This window comes from Bactrocera oleae, chromosome 4, assembly GCF_042242935.1.
Source record: "Bactrocera oleae isolate idBacOlea1 chromosome 4, idBacOlea1, whole genome shotgun sequence".
NCBI classification, from domain to species: Eukaryota; Metazoa; Arthropoda; class Insecta; order Diptera; family Tephritidae; genus Bactrocera; species Bactrocera oleae.
This window is the reverse complement of record NC_091538.1, coordinates 23880481-23900746: the sequence shown is the minus strand read 5'-3', so window position 1 is coordinate 23900746 and position 20266 is coordinate 23880481. Positions and strand designations below refer to the sequence as shown.

Here is a 20266-nt window from a genome sequence, read left to right as displayed (position 1 = left end):
AGTTTCGGGATTAACTTTTCTCGCTGAATTGTTGAAGCTCTGTTGTAATTTTTTGAGCATTTCCATCCGCGAGAATTGAAGGACATCTATATTTTGTTGCTTTTGTTTTCCACATGTATATTGAAAAAGACCATTAACGGATTGTATTGTCAAACGACTGCGCTACACTATCTGGGCTAATTCCGCGTATGATTTATTTTGCTTTACATGTACATTTTTGATAAGCTCTCGTTCTTTAATTGACAAATATTTTCCACGTATATTTTGTTGAAATTCTATTAAGATTAGAATGAACCACTGAAATATTGCGCTTGCTCACTTTAGCAAAGTATCGTTATAAGGAAGGTTGCCTATCATTATTTAGAAGGAGAAGTTGCCAGCAAAAGCGAAATGTACGAAGACTTTACTGAAGTTTATGATTGAGATAATTCCAATTTTATTTTATAATTTTAAACCTTTTAATGCATTATGTTTATCTATCATTAAACGTAAAATAAAAAGTCGTGTAATAAGCAAATATGCATTAAAAAGTTTTGCAATAAGTTCTTGATTTTTATCAATAAACGTTTTATTAGGTGCTTCGAATACCTTATTGGAACACATGTATATTTATAAATGATGAGGACGATTAGACGAGTTGAAACCGACTGACTTTTTTTTGGAGAGAAGCTTTTCTTGATCCAAGAAGAGGTACTTTTTTCAATAGCTTTTCAGCCAGATCTCGCGTGAGTCGTGTCAAGCTGTCATGTTATTTTTGTTTAGTTTTGTTTGGCGTTTCATCATGGAAAGACTTACGTCTGAACAACGTTTACAAATCGTTTAACTTTATTACGAAAATTCACGTTCTGTAAAGAATGTATTTCGAGCGTACCATTCGCAACACCATCACCCATCTTGAGACCCAGCATTCATTATTGGATAATATTCGACCGAATAGAAGAGTGTACACAAAGATCATGGACATCGCGATTCGGCGATGATGCTGATGAGAACGTAACCGTCAATGGCGACCGTTATCGCGGCATGATAACCGAATATTCGCTACATTTGATTTCAACAAGACAGTGCCACTTCCCACACATCGCAATAATCAAGGGATTTAATGAGAAAAACACTTCGATGAGCAGATAATTTCACGTTTTGAGCCAGTCAATTGGGCACCAAGATCGTGTGAAAGCATACCGTTAGACTTTTTCCTGTGGGGATATGTAAAGTCCAAAGTCTATGCGGACAATCCCGCTTCGATTCAGGCCTTGGAGCAAAATACCAGGCGTGTCATTCGCCAGTTACCAGTCGAAACGCTAGGACGAGTAATCGAAAATTGGACTCAACGGATGGACCATCTGAGACGTAGCCGCGGGTAACATTTGAAAACGATAGTATTCAAAAAATAAATACCAAATAATGTTCTTTCGAATGATAATAAACATTCTCATTAAATTTGAATTTTCTGTGTTTTTTTCTTTTAAAAAGGAGTAAACCTCGAAATTGATCACCTTATAGTATGTTCTTGTGTCAAAAATGATTAAAATCGTATATACTGATGTCAAAAAATAAAATATATTTCGATAAAAAAAGGAAGAATTTAATTATCGTTCAAAATTATTAATTTTTTTGCTTAAACAAAAAATTTTTAAATATTTACTTTTTTATTTTAATAAAAGAATACAGTAAGTGATTATTTTAATTATATCGTCCTTAATATATCTCTACTCAGAAGTTTTCCAAGTTCATCTTGGGTTGGATGGATGGATATATTTTTAGTAATAAAATAACCAACGATGCATAACTCTAAGCCTAATTTTGATCCTCATATTACAATGTTCTAAGGGCTCTTGCCTCTGTCAAACGATGATCACTAAAATTCTTTTAACAACACTGGTTAGGTCAATATTGAGTTAGGTTCTAAAACAATTTTTTCAGTTTTTGTTTCAGGGCAAATTCTTATTATAGTCGTTAAAAATTACTGACAATTGCTTGTCGTGGAGAAAATATTATATAAGCTAACTTTTTCTAGCAAAACTTCTGAATTAATCAATTTGTAGTTCATAACACCATCACCGATCACCAAATCACCGATTGCGTAATATTAAAAAATAGATACTAATTTATATTTATCAATAATATATAGTTAATTTATACTATAGATATTTTTTTTACAAAACTTTATTTTAAAACAGAAAAAGAAGAACAGTCGACAATTTGATAATCATTGGCTATTGCGAGCTGGGGTAACGTAAGGCCCAATTTCATACATGTGGTTTGATTAATATAATGATGTGTATATCGATAAGCTACAAAGCCAACTGGAAGAGTGATGACTCGTTCACATACAACTATCCTCGTTTTGTTTGACAATTCACACAACAATAACAACGGAGCGAAGCAGGCAAAGGGTGTGTCAGAATGAAATCTTAACTTTCCATATTTCTCTTTAAAAAAAATTGGCGACAGTTGTTGCGTAGAAAGATGAGAGTTGCTTCACTTTGGTTTGATTCGCCTCGATTAGAACGAATTCATACAAAAGAATACAATCGAACTTTTCTATCAAAGCAAATGTTTGAAGTAAAGCGAAGTACTACCTACAGATCAATCAGCATATATGTTTTTCGATTTTTCTGTTGGGAACAGAGCTATGAGGTGACGACAGCAAAACTGGCGTTATAAGGCGGAAGTAAGTATGGTTGAAGTACATACTCGTACATCATGACGATATTAGAAGAAATTTAGTATGTTCCATATATGTGTATACTATACTACTATATGTGTGTGTGTTTTAAGTTTAACTATGCGTTAATAAAGTTCATTTTCAATAATAAGTAGTGAAATAATGGAAGTGATATTGTGCCTTTAATTTATGAATGTATAAAAATAATTCAAATATAACTTTTTTATGCTATCATTTACCAAACATGTAAGGAACTAGTACCGGTATGAAGGGTGCGTTAAGATACAGATGTGTTGTTTGTGAACGAGTCTTAATTTTTTTGTTTGGTTGGCATGACCTCTGCCAAACATTCAATAACCTTGGGGTCATTGAAAAAGCAACATCATATTTTTTCTTTGTGTTGAAAACTTCATATTTTTGACCGGAAAGTACATTTGGACGGAAAACATTAATTTTTTGTTTTCATTTGAAGAAAAGTGCTGCAGAGTCGCATCGAATGCTTCTCACGCACAAGATGGTTTCAACGGTTCTGAGATATTGATTTTGATGTGAGAAATGAAGAAATTGGAAGACCACAAAAAAATTTTGAAGACGCCGAACAGCAAGCAATATTGGATGGAGTTAATACTTTGAGTCAAAAGCAAATGGCAGCTATGTTAAATGTTGCACAACAAACAATTTCAGATCGTTTAAAAGCTATGGTCAGTTTCGCATCGAATTGTCGCTGGAGAAAATCATGGGTTAATCTGGGACAAGCATCAACATCCACTGCAAAAACAGATCGAATCGGTAAGAAGGCAATGTTCTGTGTTTGGTGAAATTAGAAGGGTGTGGTATATCATGAGCTTCTAAAACCTAATGAAGCTGTTAATAATAATTGTTACAGACAACAAATTATCAATTTAAACCATGCACCGAAAACGACCAGAATGAGCCAGAAAACACGACAAAGTAATTTTGTTACAGTACTATGCACCTGCTCACAAAACAAAATCTGTTCAGGATGCAATCAAAGTAATTTGTTAGGAGCTGCTACTCCACCCGCCGTATTCACTAGACTTGGCACCTTCCGATTACCATGTGTTTTCATCGATGGGGCACGCATTGGCCGAGTAGCACTTCTATTCCTAGAAGTCGAAAATTGGGTGTCTGGTTAGTTTGCTGCAAAAGACGAACATTTGTATGAAAAGCAATGGTCAATACGTTGAATAAAATTTTTTACATTCCCATTCAAAATTAGAATTTCATTTTCACATACCGGTACACCGTAAAACCATAAAAGTTTTCACTCTTTCTGTAAGTTAAGTAGCATACAACAGGCTTAAACAAATTTTATTAAGTCAAAGTCATTTAGGTGAAAATGTGAAAAGATAATAAAAGCTCTTAACATACTTGTATGTATATCAAGTTAATCAGGATAACGCCCTCTCAAACTATTCATTTTGGGTTGGAATGTTGAATGATAACGCGGAGGATGTGAGCTACAATTCATTTTAGTAATATGCATGCCATTATAAGAGGGTGTAATCGGATATGTGTGCGAGTCATGCGAAAATCATTTTTCTCCCTTAACTAACTTTTTTTGCGTTTAATATGTAGGCAGAGAACCCTAACATTAATCACTTCATTATATGAATATACGGTTAACTTAGCAGCAATAAACATCCATACATACGAGTATTTGCAACTGTATTCTGTTATGGACGTATGTATGTATTTTCATGGTATATAAACAAACTACAATTTAAAGCTCTCATTTATGTGTGTCTTTTGAACAATTCATTTTTAGTAAATTCTTCTCATACGCATAATTTTTGACATCTCTAAGATGACGAACACTAGTCAACTAATTTTTTATGGTAGAAATCTAAGATTTGCCTGGCGGAGAACTGTATGTAGTAATATAAATTATTAAGGAACGCAGAAGAATATAAAAGGTCCCAAATAATAGAATATGCTGACCCAGTTCATTGGAATAAAATTAAAGATTAAATATGGAAAAATTTTAAACCCTTTAAAACAAAGCGCATGAACGCATTGTATTTCCACACTTCTCTACCGGCAAATTTATAGAAGGTTACGAGGATTTGTATTGGTATGCACATTTGTATGTATTTATGGTCTTGTATGTATATACTACACGCATACTCCGAGAATTCTTGTATAAAATTGCCTGGGAAATTGACTTTTGACAATGCGCTCAATTTACTGTTTATTTATTAAGGATAATATCACTAAATTGTGAAGGATGATTTTTGTTAAAATTTACGAGCGCTTTTGAAAGCATTATTTACCATGTCATGCAGGTTGTCGTTTTGTGGAGTAACGAGTAAAATGCGAGTATGTGCAAATGAAGATTGATTGATGTTATGCATTCACCCTCATTCCTGTGGGAAAATGCTTTGTGAATTATGAGTTGAGGAAGGTTTTTTGCGTGCATTATTCCCAATATCCTACTTGAGATAAATGTTTTACATAGTGTATTTTGTTTTAATTTACTACTCGTGTTTGTGTTAAACCGCGGGTCGGCTTTAGTATACCATCCCATGATTTCAGGGTTAAGAGGGGTATGGTTGGATAGAGGAGATTCTCCAGATCACGAACAACAGATGTATCAACTTGAGAAAAAAAATTTGGAGCTAGTAGTGCTATTTTTCGGTGAGAGTAGAAGCTTTTCAATCAAATTGTATTTATTTATTCATTAAGTGGTACCTTACGACTCCAATTTAATATTTTCAGATTACAACAATTTCAGAAATATGATGAAAAGTAGTTTTTTCCTATCTCCCATAATTTTATGCTGCATAACAGGATATTTATATACGTGTAAATCGTTTATGTGTATTCATATACATATCTACAAGTACATAAAGCGTATGATAGGCGTTTAATCAAAGCTTCTTATAAAAATAACGTGGTTTCGAAAAAATCGCTTGCTTGTGTAAAATTTAGCCAACCTACGGGATATACAAGTACATACATACAGGTTGATTGAAAAGTAAGTAGAGCTCCCCAAAAAATAGTACTACTAGCTTAAAATTTTTTTTATTTTGTTAGTACATCCGTCTTGAGTAGTCATTGAAAGTTACAAGTCATTCTGTTAATTAATTCTTTTTTTAATACGGTTTTATTAGCTTAGGTTGTATGTATGTAATGGAATCTTAGAGCTCAAGAGCTCACCAGTTTCCAAAGGTCTAATCAACTTGAAACGTTGCAGACGTGTAAAGGACCGATGGCAATGCAATAATTTGATAACAGTTTTCCATTGATTTAAAGGTGGGCGTAAACCCGCCCCCTAAATGGTTTAATGTATATATCTTCCAAACCGGTAAAGCTAACTCAACCAAATTTGAGAAGAAGTCCTTTTAGCCCTTTTTCATACGCTGTGAAAGTGGGCAAAATCAGATAATAACCACGCCCACTCCCCAGTTATGTTAAAATATACTAAAAGTGCGATAACTGACGAAATAAATGCGCCATAAGCATTAAATTTCACAAACAAGATGGTAGGGAAGAGCTTTATAGGAGGAGGTGTGAAAATTGCTAAATGGATGTGGTACCACCAACCTTTTGGTGAAATCCTATATCTCAGAAACTATCGAACTAATGTCAACCAAATTTGGTATGTGAGGTTACACAGCCATTCCTATCACACACTTTGAAAATGGACGAAATCATACAACGACTATACAACTATGAAGCTTAGGGCAGGTACTATCCAAATACAAGCATGTACTCCAAAAATGCCCCTAAAGCTATGCAGCAAAAAGCATCAACAATCTATGCTGTCATTTGAATAACAAATTTACTCAAACACATCCTTAAATAAAGTGAAAAACTACTTGTGGCTAAATAATAAGTATGGTTTAAAGTACTAAAAAACATACTTTTAAAGCACATTAAACTAAAAAATGAAAAATAAGTATAGTTTTAACAACTAAAAAACACTCTTTTAAACCACTTCAAACTAAAAAGTGAAAAATAATTCCTTATATAAACTAACAGAAATATTGACCAAAACATATTTTTATTATTATGAGAAAAGCGTGGGATGGCTTGTGCCATATTTTTCGAATATCGAGCACATCACACTTTCAACAGTGAAAGACGACGAAAAACTGCAACCACACAAGAAATCATTGAGCAAGTTCATAATATTGTTAGTGAAGATCTAAGTTTGACTAAGCATGAAATTGCTATTGCCATACGCTTCTGAGACGAATGAGTACTTCATATATTATTTTACGTGGAGAATTACATATGAAAAAGCCGTTTGGAAAGTTAGTGCCGCACACGTTAACAATTCAACAAAAATTAGATCGAAAAATATTTCTCAGCATAATTTGGAGCGTTTTAAGCATCTTTTTATAACTATGGATGAGACTTGGATCTACCACAATGATCCTTAATTGAAACAAGAACGTTTACAGTTGACTGAAGCTGGTTGTTCAGCTCCAAAGCAGGTGAAGTCAAAACGATCAGCAAAGAAGGTTATGGCACCAGTTTTTTGGGATGCTGAAGAAATTTTGTTGATTGATTACCTGCAGAAAGGTAAAACAATCAACTCTGAATATTATTGCAGCCTTTTGGATCAGCTGGATGAAAAGATTCGTGAAAAAAGACCTGGCTTGCAGCACAAAAAATATTTTTTCATCGAAGTAATGTACTTGCTCACAAAGGTGTTTTAACAATGACAAATTCAACGTATTGAAGTACGAATTGCTTGAGCATCCACCGTATTCACCCGATTCGGCTTCGAGCGACTACTACCTCTTTAGAAACCTGAAACAATTCCTTCGTTTTTCGTCGAATGAAGAAGCTATTACAACCGTAGACGGGTATTTTGCAGAGCTTCCGGAAAGTCATTATAAGAACGGAATAAAATTATTGGAGGATCATTGGAATAAGTGTATTGAAATTAAGAGAGTTATATTTAATAAAAAAATATATTTCATACCTAAAACAGTAATTTTTCATTTCGAGCGTAGAAACTTTTCAACCAATCTGTACTTGTATATACCAAATATCTTAAAATACGGTATGAGGGGACTATTTAAATTTGCGATGTTGCGGTGTTTGTCTGCCTATTCGTCAAAATCAAAACAAAAAATATTTGTCTAAATGATAATTCACGGTAAAATTGAAATTCTAAATAGCGCAACAGGTTTGTAGCTTTGTGAAAAAAGTTTTGTAATCGGCTTGTACCGTCCACTTGTAGGTAAAATTTTCTAGATAAAAGTCAAACAACTGAACAAATTGTAACCAAATTTCATACCATTCCAATTCTCTTGGCACAGAAAAATCATCATATACCAAAAATAATGATTTTCGTGTTATATTATACTTATAGAAGGAGTCACAATAACCCGCTTTATCTCCGTCAGGATGCGAGAGTGTAATTATACATAGTTTAATATCTATTATATAAAGGTGCAATTTTAGATCTGAACGACTCTAGAACGTCACATGTTATATACTTCTAAAATAAACATATGTTTTTTACCAAGAATTTACTTCTTTCTAAGTAAAAAACCGGATCTCCCAGGTTGTATGGATAGTACCCATGTAAAAGTTTATAAAGACCCGATGAGCTTTTTCGTTTTTACGGTAGAGATATATTTTAGTTTTATTAATACAAATTGCACCCTGTACACTGTATTGTAAAGCAATATTTACTGTAGATATGAAATTGAACTATTTTTATCAAAATCTTATGTAGAACTCCGCAGATAATACTTTAAGGTGAACAAACAAACAAAGTTACTAAATATTTATAATACAAGTTAGTTTATTTTCCTGTGTTGTTGAAAATACAATATAATTAATTTCGTAAAACTTAATTTGATTTTGTATCACATACTAGTAGATCCAGCCACGCGTATACATTCACAAATATCATAATAAGCTATTCAGTACAATGCAAATATTATTGCGGGGTAAAGACGCAAACGGCATTGCCAGCAAGAATGCAAGGGATTGCACTTGATGTTTAATTTTGAACATGATTGATACAAATATTTGCCAATTTCGACTTACAACATAATTGAGATATAAACTATTCTACTTTTTAATTTGGATTAGACTGGACCCAATGTGCTAAATTTTAGTAAAAATAGTTTAAGAGTTTACGCCGGACAAACCGTAACACGTAACTTTTATATTTACAGATAATGGTTTGAATACAGAATGCCGAAATAAAATCTAGCGATGGTATCCGACCGCTTCTCACCTTTGATCGATGGCGATCCCTTGAAAAAATATTAGAATATTCATTAATTCAAGCGTAAATGTTTCTAATAAACTATATTATATGTATAATAAAAACAGATAAACTGAAAAATATATTCACTTCTAAATAAACTAGCTTTATCCGCGGGTTTGCTCACACTGAATCTCTTCAATAAATATCAGGAATCATTCAATAAAAAAAAGCAATGAGACTTGCTTTATTGAAATAATTTACTACAACAGAGTATTGTTCAACAATATTTGTATACTATGTTGTAAGTTTTACCTTCCGGTGCACAAATGTGCAAATTTCGGACATTTGATACTCTAGAACAGGCCACATATAGTTGAGTGTGAGAGAAGCATGGCTTTTCTAGATGCACCCCTGCTACCTTCAATGTCTGCCTTTGTGCTTTGTTTATAGCAACAGTAAAGATGAGCTGGACGTGAAACCGAACCCTTTTGAATTGAAATGAAAGGTAAGAGGGAATAATTGGTATCCGAGGAATGTTTACACTTTTTCCCTTAACGACACCTGTTAATATAGTGGCTGAAAGATATTTTGTTCCAATTTTGTAATTCGAAGCCTTGTTCCATCACATAACCTCGGAGCATCTAGATGACTCAAAAGCTTTATTGGTACATTTAGTTTCAATTTATGTGACATAACACTGATAGTTCAAATAAATTTAAACCCTCATAGGTAATGAAGTACTTAATTATATTTCTATGACTGTATCCATCGACAAATACTCCTTCATTTTCCCCTGCACTTCCTTCAAAATTTCAGTATTGATTCTATTAATCACTTCAGTTGATCACTACTAAAAATTTTTTTCAATTCCGGAAAAACATGAGAAATGAGATCAACATCGTTTTCTACTAAATTGCAAAATTCTCTTGAAAGTTAAAAAATAATTGTTGTCGAAGTCTAGACAACCATCACCGATTTTCAACAACATTTCTACATAAAGGCCGGAATCTCCCTAATTAAGAAGATATACCCTCATATTTGTTTTAAACTAAATTTTTCAACTTGTGCCCACAAGCTTAATGATAAGTAAAGGTTAATGTGCCGTAGTGCGCCTATGAATGACTGGAAAAGTTTGACGGAGACCACCAGCCAATAAAACTACCACTCCTCATATTATATCTGTACAGTCTCGTAGGTTTGAAAGGTCCGGTTTAAGGTTTCTAAAGTCCACTTGTAAGACATTTTACTTTCATCCCACAAAAGCTACCATTCTTGCAGCATCTTACCCCGCGTGCTATTTTTCAAAAATTACAGATTGACGAATCCTCCTTAGAAAGATTCAACGGTAATTTTAAAACATATGTGCCTTACGGCCCCGTTCAATAGAGTCGCGGCAATACCGGAAAAAAAACAGCTATTGCTATGTTTTGGTCTTTTCTGACATCATTAATAATAAGTTGAGTAGAAACGATTTTCCGGTTCCTCCAGGTGCGTCGAGAAAGAAAAGTGCTCCTTTGTGGATTCTATTTTACTTAGAATTTGATTGAAAACATGATTTTAATTCAGTAATTTTGGAATTAACTCTGTAATTTAATGTTGTAATTTTCAACCAATTTCATTATTAAAATCATCTCCATTGCCTCGTGTAAGAATTTGAATTCCAAAGTGATCTAGGTTTTTTCCGGCCATTGTTAAAACCTTGTTTTCAATTACAATTTTTTTTATATACATATAATATATGTTCAGTGAAAGTCATATCTGAATGCACTTGCTGCAATTCATGTAAAATATCTTCCGCCATGTATTCTTTGTACTGGTCGCAATGTGTTTGAGGATGAGAAAGACCGCAAGAAGATAAAAGCGTTGCGTAAAGTTCTCTTATTTTCAGAGTTTCATTTTAATGATTATCATTTTCTAACAGTCGCCGAGTTTTACATGCTTCTCTATAAGTTTTACATTCTTAACAATTGAAAAATGTAAGCTCTACAAAGCGTTAAGGACCTCGAACATGATGTAGTAAAATTTGTAAAATATTTCGTGTAGACACTACCAAGAGCGTCTGATGCTTTAACGCCAGGATGATTTTGAACAGGTATACCAAGAACACGACGATGCCATTCTTTTTTTAATATGTTCCACGTATAATTACAGAATGCATTTACAATAATATGCTTGCGAAAGGATCGTTCTGACAAAGTTTAAAAAATGCAATCAGTGTGGTGTTGAAAACATAATATCCTTTCTTTAAATGAATTCTTGTTCAACATGATATCCGTTTTATAAATGTACTGTAAGATGTGAAACAGTTGGATATCTTTTATGTAATGGAAATCAAAGAAGCCTCCACGCTGCTTCATTGCTACTTACAAATCTTCCTGCTTGATATGTTGGTATTTCATTTAGGGTCTACCATTATTACGCAGATTGAAGATCGCTTCCTTAATTGATTGCTGCATAATCCCGTGATGAATTTCTGGATAGATTTGATTTATCTTTTCGTGACATTTTTTCTTTTGATTAATTTGAATATTTTTCAACAAACAACATAATAATAAAATTTTTTTGAAATATCTTTAGCAATATTCAAATCTCCCAAAAAAGATATTTTATTAATTCGTAAAAAATCTCCTTTTTTTAATAAGTATCCTTTCTAGTACCATTAGTAACATGTTAATAAATTTTCGTGATGATTGGTTACGTGGTTTTAGCGTAACAAACATACTTACACATTTATGATATCAGTATGCTAAACCACATAATTTTTAAGAAAGCTTGTCCACATAATTTCATTAAAAAATTATATAAGGGTGGACCCGATTTTATGAATTTTTGACATTACTACATATTATTAACAGAAACGTGATTTTTGACTAGGTTAGATTAAGGTGCTTGAGATACCATAACCAATATACCTATAAGGAATAAAGACAACCGGATGTTTGGAAATCCTGATATTAGTTATATAGGGGCGAGGGCAAGTTTACACCCGATTTTATGCATTTTCGGCATAAAGACGTACAATTTCTAGTAAAACAAGCGCACTTGATTTTATTAAGATAACTCACATATTGGCCATAATATGCAATATAAAGTCAGCCGGAAGTTCGAAAATCTTTCTATGGAGGATAAGGGAAGCACTGACCCGATTCCACCCATTCTTACCATACGGAGAATACTTTCCTGATAATAGTATAATATTTATCAGGAAAGTATTCTCCCCGAATTTCAATTATATATCTCACACTTTAACCTATATTTTTAGTGAAAAGTCTGCCATTGGCAGTGGGGTCCACATCGTCGGTATCTGGGGCTTGAACAATTATGATCCGATTTGACATTTTTTAGACTCGATATGGAATACCTAAATAGTACCTTTTATTTGTGCAAAGTTGTATCCCGATATATTCATTTGTGCTCTGGTATACTGGTAAGTAAAAGAATCAGTCTTATATGGGAAGTAGGCGTAGTTTTCGTTTCATTTCACCCATTTTCGCACTGTAACAAAGGAATGTAAGGATATGTAATATTATTAATTATCAATTTGGTTTAAAGTGGTCGAGTTGGTATTTTAACATTTTAAAAGCCAATTTGAAACAAAGTGCCGAGAAATTAGTCTAAGTAACGATAACAAATTCCAGCAGGACAATGATCCTATGTATACTGCTGAAATTGTAAGGCTTTGATTGCTATACAATGTGCCTAAATAGTTGTGAACTCCATCCCAATCACCAGATCTTAAGCCTATTAGCATATCTGCAAAATCTCCAGTGATGGAAACTTCAAAACTCGTCGAATCAATGCCAAGGCGTTTAGCAGAAGTAAAAGCAGCTCCAACGAGTTATTAAGTTAAAAAACAAATGATTTGCAATATTTACCATTTTAATATTGCTCTTTGTACGCGGACTTTTTCTGATGAGTTTTCTTATTGTTGTGCCTTTTTTATTTTTTAGTTATAGTTTTCTCAAATGCTAATGAAAGTTTTAAAAGGACTATTGCCATTGAATAAATAGTTATTTTGAACTGATGTATCCAGATTTCCCGCAAGTTTTTATTGATAGCAGACTTTTTTTTGGAAGTGTAAGTAAATACGAAAGTAGGAATGTCTATATGTAAGTATACGCACATTTGTTTGTTCTAATCAAGTTTGGTAAATTACACTGGTGTACAGTTGTTTTGTTGCCTTAGATATAAGATCGGTTTTGGATACATTTGTGGGCACAATTCATGACACTATCAATGATTTTGTAAGATTTGCTCTTGTTTATTTTTAAATCTTATATTAATTTTACATTACAAAAATCAGAAAACATAAAACAAAATAACATATTTAATAAAAAAAAAACAATATCTTTTTAATATCTATATTTTACTTGCCGTCTGCGAAAATTATATTAAAATCATCCTCAAAAAGAAATTTGTGATATACATACTCAACCGAAGAGACTAAATTTAATCAATATATTGCATATGTTAGATGTGCAAAACGTCAACCAGAAGATCAGAATTGATTAAACATATTATATATATATTATATCACTATATAGGGTATATTGGGGGCAGGAAAAGTCTGGGCTGATTACACAAACTTTTGACATTACTCAGGTATATTAGGGAGCATATTTTTAGGCAATTTTACAAATATATAACGCATACACTTACCGACATATTCGGCATAAGGTTTCTTAGAATAACGAGGATTATTATACGTATATACCATATGGGAGTAAACTATAGTATATCCAATATTATACGCTCAGTTAATTTTGATAAGATATTTTACATATTGGCCAATACGTGCAATTCAAAAGTTTCAGGACTTTTATTAAAAAACGAATATTATTTGTTTTTTTTTTTTGAAAAATTTATTGGTCGCCTTCAAAATAGACCCCTTCCGCCTGAATACAACGTTTTGCACGTTCAAGAATGTTATCGAATGACTTTTTTAGGTCATTTGTCGGTATAGCGTTGAGGATGGCATCAACGTCAGCATAGCGGTTTCCTTTCATTGGCAAATGCATTTTTCCGAAAAGGTAGAAGTCGCACGGTGCCATATCAGGTGAATACGGGGATTGTTTAAATGTGATTTTTGGCCAAATAATCGGCCACAAGCGTCGATCGAAGAGACGGCGCATTATCGTGCAACTAACGCCAACTTCCATCTTCGTGATATTCGGGCCGAACACGTCGAATACGGCGCACCAAACGCTTCAAAACTCCAAAGTAGAATACCTTATTAACGTTTTGGCCGGGTGGAACAAATTCTTTGTGGACAATACCCTTGGAATCATAAAAACAAATCAGCATTGTCTTCACTTTTGACTTCTCCAGTCGCGATTTTTTGGGTTTCGGCTCATTTCTCATTTATGTCCTCACGACCACTTTGAAAACGTTGAAACCACTCGTGAATACGGCTACGGGATAGACAATCATCGCCATAAACTTGTTTCATCATTTGAGTGAGTTTTGGTAAAAGTTTTACCAATTTTGAAACAAAACTTAATGTTGGCTCTTTGTTCGATGCTCATTTTCCGACCGACACTACAAATGTAATGTCACATGTAGCGCGATATCTCAGCTGTTATATAAATTTTATACGACAACACTGAAGAATGCACAATTGAGGGATAGCAATTTCAGACAGATGGCGCCACTAGAAGCCGCATTGTTTAAAAAGTCCTGGAACTTTTGAATTGTACCTTGTATATACGGTAAAAGCCAACCGGAAGTTAGAAAATGTTATTTTGGGTATATGGGAGATAGGGATAGTATTACTACAATACTTATTATTAACAGAAAAAGATGCTCTCTGAGTTTCATTATGGTACCTCTCATATCATCACCAATATATATGAAGTAAAGTCAACTACAATAGTTGTTTGAAAATCTGATATTAGTTAAATGGGGTTTAGGGTAAGTTTTTATCCATTATATCGTTATTAAACAAACACACTCTCTCAATTTTATTAAGATATTTCACATATTTTCCGATATATTCGGTATAAAGTCAGTTCGAAAATCTTTCTATTAGGTATATGAGGGCTAGGGGAAGCACTGATTCTGTATTCTGTCACCTGAGTATGCAGGGGTGACACCCTGCAGAAATGGCTGATGGGCTAATGCTAAGGCCGGCTCCGTACCGTTAAAACCATGGCAGGCCTCAGAGTACGTTCCCCTCCTGTCATCATTAAGTTGGTATGGTAGGTGTTTGTTGAGATGACTCCTTCTTTGCGCTGGTCGGCTCTGAACGCACTGCCTTATAAGGGCGTGCGCCAATCCTCGCCTTGGCCTCGTAACTGAGACAACCCCGGTACTGCAATCCATTTCTTCCCACCCAAGACTAGAAGTTGGTTTGGCTGGAGAAGACCGAGGAGCCATATCGGCGAGCGCTGATACTCCTAAACAAGGAGTCCCTCGCTCCTCTCAGCATTGCAAAGGGGGTCATAAGTTATGGCTTCAAGAGGGTCGTCCTTAGGATTCACCCAACTAAAGCCGGGGTTGATGGCCCGCTGCCTCTTCCCCTTGGTGGACTTCGGAGCTAACGAAGATCAGATCTTCGAGCAGAAGGCTTTTCAACAAAGCCCGTAAAAGTGGCTCTAGTGACGACTGGGCGTTGTACAAGGCCGGACTGGCCATTTACAAGTCCGAGTTGAAGAAAGCTAAGAGCGCTTCGCGGAGAGCCTTCTGCGATAGTATAGAGGGCTGTCATGAGTCCTCACGGTTCAGGCGCATTTTCGCACAAAATCCTACTCCAGTGGGATATCTAAAAAATGCAGATAGTAGTTGGACAATGTTGAAACTACTCCTGGATGCTCATTTTCCACTAAATCACTCTGCTGAAGAAGTGCCACTGGGGGAGCTGCAGGACGGCTGTACAGCCTTCTTGGACCTTCTGGACGATCGTCACCTTACGCAGCATGCCTATATCAAAGGCAGGTCGATCGACACTGCTTTGCATGTTGTAGTGTCATGGCTGGAGATAGCTCTCAAGCACAAGGAATTTGCTGTGGGTACCTTTCTCGACATCGAGGGAGCCTTCAACAATGTGCGACCAGAGGCAGTGGTTAAAGCCTTCGAAAAGTTTGAGGTGGAATCGAACCTCAAGCACCTTATTTTTAGTCTTATTTGCGACAGAACTGTCGCAGCGGAGTGGGGTGGTGCCAAGACAACCAGAAAAGTGAATAGGGGAACTCCGCAGGGGGGACTACTCTCCCCACTGCTCTGGATATTGGTGGTAAACGACCTCATTTATAGAACTCGAGGGCGAATAGAAGCGGCCTAGCCGTCAACCCAAGTAAAACCGAAATGGTTTTATTTACTAGGAGGTATAAGATCCCAAATGTGCCTCTCCCCTCCTTCGTAGGTTCACTTCTTCAACCTGTTAATAAAGCGAAACACCTAGAGCTTATCCTCGATAGAAAACTTTGCTGGAGGCCAAACATTGAGGAGGGAGTTAAGAAGGCATCGGTCGCCTTATACTTCTGCAAAGGGGCTATAGGGAAAAGGTGGGGACGCTCACCTAAGGTGGTGTTCTGGCTCTACGAAACCGTAGTTAAGCCAATAATGTTCTATGGTGTGTTCGTCTGGAGGGCGCTCGAAAGGTCCACACTGGCTAAAAAGCTTGACACTCTGAAATTCTTTCCTTCTTCAGCTGCATTCCGAAAAATTTAGATCACTGCGTCACTGAGGCCACTCGAGGCGGCTCCTTCTCCGCTCTTATTCCAACGAGTAACATGTGGATGGGAAGAAGCCGCTGGAGAAGAGGCGCGGATGGATCGAGGCTAGAAGGGAAGGTTGGAGGGGGGGTTTTCTGCAAGAAGCTCTCGTCAATTTTTGCTTCAGGCTACTGGACCACTGTAGTGTTTTTCAGGCGGAAGTGGCTGCTATCAAGGTGGCGGTTGAAGTACTGCTGCGTAGGGCAGCCTCGTTTGTAGAACAAGGTCACAGCGGTATCGCTGGAAACTGCAAAGCCGATGAGCTAGCCAGGGGGAGCGCCCTTGCCGCACTCACATCGGAATGGGATTGAGTTGGATCTCCGTTAACGTCTTGCGCTCTAGCTTTGGATCAATGGACCTCGCGTGCACTCAGCAGACGCTGGTCGACGACCAACTCCTGTGCGACCGCGAGATCCTTCTGGCCAAGAGTGGAGCGCAGGAGGTCGGGGGAACTTCTTGCCCTGAGCAAAGTGCATCTCGCCGCTATGGTAGGAGTTCTCACTGAACACCGTCCAATGGGAACTCATGCGGTACGGCTTAGAGTACTACCCGTTGCTAGTTGCCAAAATTGCATGGAGGAGGGCGAGGTGGAATCATCCCAGCATTTTCTCCACCAATGTCCGGCTTTTGCTAGGCTGAGATTGAAATATCTCGGTAATCACACTTTTGGCGGACCTGAATAGTTAGCCGAAATCGATATTGGCCGTCTTAACAAGTTCGTTGTAAGCACAAAGCGTTTCGTCGACTTGTAAGGGTCTTTTGATCCAGATTATAGAAGTTTTGTAGGTATCACAACGGACCGGCGTCTTAAGCTGTGCAAGTGGGATCCTTCTTGGGATCGACCTCCTAACCTAACCTAACCTAACCCTAGCGTGGTTTTTATCTAATTTCGCCTATTTTCTCATTGTAATGTAGGAGTCAGGATCATCTCGGGTGTACAATTTTGTGTCTCTGGCGCATTTAAAGACTTATCGCACTTTTAGTAGTTTTTAACCATTTTTACAGGGTGGATAGGGATGTCAAAAAGATTTGCCCTAAGCGAATTTGGTTATTATAACTTGAATGGTTTAGGATATAAATACAATAGTATTAAAATCCGCCTTATAAAAGAAGAGGGCGTTGCTTTCAGGTTTTAATTTTTCTATCTGATAATAAGAAAGCGTAATCGTAGGACCTTCCCGTTACAATTAAGAACTCATACATACTTGGAGAGCTTTTCTTAGAAGTGTCTATCAGATTACGGAATGTAACAAAAATCATTTGTTTTTTTTGACACACCCTACTCGATATAACTCGATTATTTTTAGGTGATTTAAACAACCGCTCTGTGAAGAAAACTATTATACTCTGTAGCAACATTTCAATTCAATATGCATTGCTCAAAGAAACTGAATGGATTGCAATCAACTTTGGTATTATATTGTGGTGTTGTAGAATCTGATAGTGGTCGGAATCAGAATTGAAACCGATAAAAAATGTAGTAGGTGTCATGAATCCAGATATTATTGGATTAACATGTAAAACAGAAATTGTATCTTTTTTGGGTGTCATCGGTTTTGTTATCAGAAACAAAGCAAGAGGATAGTCGCTGACAGATTTGAAATGTAAGTTAAGAAAATAATTACAATAATATTTTTGTTACGGTTTAATTTATCGTTATTTCTATAGAGGACAACATAAGAAAAAAATTCAAAATGTCATAATTATCGAGTTTATGGAAAAAATTAAGATATTCTAAGAGGATTTACAAAACGTAATAAACGTAATTTAGAACTCAAATCCGTCTTTATTCAGACGAAAATATGATATAAATCTGTAAAGTAAGCATTTCACATACGCTTCCCATTGTGTATCAAGTGGATTGGTGCGATCTCTTAATTTTTTCGTAGCATTTTTCTTCCAATAAAATAAAAGCTAAATTAAACGAACTTATTGTTAATTTTAGTAGACTTTATTAGGGCTTCAAATTTATCAAACGGTTTCAAATTTATTCATTCAATAATCCATTTTGCTTCGTATCAGAAATATATATATTTAAATAATCTAAATTACTCAAATGAGGTAATATGTAAGTGATATAAACTTAGTCAAAGGGGCTTTCTTATTTAGCACCAAAAATAAAAAAGTAGAGGCTGCCTTGGGCTGAGGACAGGTAAGTGGCCATTCTCGATTTGTGGGCAGAGAGCATTGCAGATCGGTAATCGAGCATACCGTTAATCGCGTAGCCGGCAGTGTGATAAGCAAAAACTGGTTTCTCAATGTTAATGTGGTAAATTAATTTGGTCTGGTTTCTCAATCTTAATGTGGTAAATTAATTTGGTCCAGTAACAATATGAAAGATTAAGTTGCTAAAAATAAGAACAATCGGTTCATAATTTCATCTAATAAATAAAGTTTAATTCAGTTTAATTCAGGCACTCAAATTTTTGGTGTGAATCAGAAAGGCAAAAATATAAGCGAAATTCGAACCAATAATAATTATTTATTATCAATTAAAAAGTTGCTGACGCTTGCTCTCAAATAGCACCTCCGCCTACAATTCGCACCAAATTGGTATTGCAGGTAACTACAACTTTGGCAATGACACGGGTTAATTTCAATAGTTTTGGGCGTGTATTTAACCCATCTTCGAATACATTGAAAAGTATTGCATTACATGATGGGAGATGGATGCTAAATGCTGTTTTCTTTGTGTTGTTGATTTCATAAAATAATGAGAACAATTAATCGGAATTCACTACAAATAAACGAAAATTATAATACGTTCACCATATAAATGCAATACATAAGAGACATGTTCTTGGTTCTTTATATGTATATATCCATAACAAACTCGCATGCACAAAAGCAAAAATTAAGAATGTTCAAATACATTTTGATGCAGAACACGATAGCATATACAAATCTAAAAGCAAACAATAAGTAAGAGGCACTAAGGTTATATTGTTTTCTTTACTATCTCATGTTGAGATCAAATTTCATATCCCTTGGAATAATCAAAAGGATCTAGTGAGTACTGAAGTGGTAGCAAGAAGCATTGAATAATCATAGTGGTTGTACAAAACTGTACATACATATATATATTTACATATAGTCATCTAAAATGCAAAACCAAGTATCATGAAAATATTCGAAAATGAGTTTAATATAACATATCATCTCTAGCCTTATCTTTAAGTACTTATATCCTATGACCTATATAGGTATACATATGTATGTACAAATTTTTAAGCTTTAATTGCTTACATCTAAGTTATAACAAAAATTTAAATTTGGTTGCTATATAATTGTTTCTACTTTATATAATTTTTTCCTTCTCCTTTAAATTTATGAAAAGTGATGTAATGTCATTCTGCATTTTAGGTGATGATATGTATGCATTTATTCATATACACCTACTTGTGGATACGCAGGTCTACCGTATAGTGCGGCATCAAACAAGCGGTAGAAAATTACCAGTTTATCATCAGAACTAGTCAGAACTACCAGACCTAAGTCAATTTCTCAGTAAGTTGTTTTCGAAAGTTAGGTGTGCCACATGAGTTAATGCGAAAAAAAGTCTTGAACGGAATTTACATCTGTGAATCAATACTGTCTTGCCAGTACAAGTACAAGTACTACAAAAACGATCAATTTCTAAAGCGGATAGTTACTGGTGATGAACAACGTTAAGTTAAAATAATC

The 20266-nt window shown here is 35.1% G+C and overlaps 1 long non-coding RNA gene across 1 annotated transcript; it reads right to left on the bottom strand.

The window, feature by feature from the left end:
- Nucleotides 1-10439: 10439 nt before the first annotated feature.
- Nucleotides 10440-11422, bottom strand: LOC118682116 (uncharacterized). Its single transcript, XR_004977770.2, has 2 exons — nt 11238-11422; nt 10440-11158 (listed from the first exon to the last, which is right to left on the bottom strand). It is a non-coding gene; the product is annotated as an uncharacterized lncRNA (long non-coding RNA).
- Between the last annotated feature and the right edge of the window lie 8844 nt (nt 11423-20266).